At 41.9% G+C, this 258-nt stretch overlaps 1 protein-coding gene across 6 annotated transcripts in view; it reads right to left on the bottom strand.

Moving 5' to 3' along the window:
- cep192 (centrosomal protein 192) overlaps positions 1–258 on the bottom strand; it is a 132,487-nt gene that overhangs the window by 33,847 nt on the left and 98,382 nt on the right. The gene's annotated exons all lie outside the window — the stretch shown is intronic.

Below are 258 nucleotides of genomic sequence, written 5' to 3' on the forward strand. Positions count from 1 at the left end.
ACTTCCTCAAATTAAACAGTAATAAAACCGAGGTTCTCCTCAATGGCACCAAAATCACTCTTTCCAAAACAGACAGTTTTTCTCTCACAATTGACAACTGCTCCGTCTCTCCCTCCCCCAAGGTTAAGAGTCTGGGTGTCATCCTTGACAGAACATTATCCTTTCAACCCCATATCAATAACATTACCCGGTCTACCTACTTCCAACTACGTAACATCAGAATCAGAAATACTTTATTGATCCCCGAAGGGAAACTCC

This window comes from Etheostoma spectabile, chromosome 6 (assembly GCF_008692095.1).
Source record: "Etheostoma spectabile isolate EspeVRDwgs_2016 chromosome 6, UIUC_Espe_1.0, whole genome shotgun sequence".
Taxonomy (NCBI): Eukaryota; Metazoa; Chordata; class Actinopteri; order Perciformes; family Percidae; genus Etheostoma; species Etheostoma spectabile.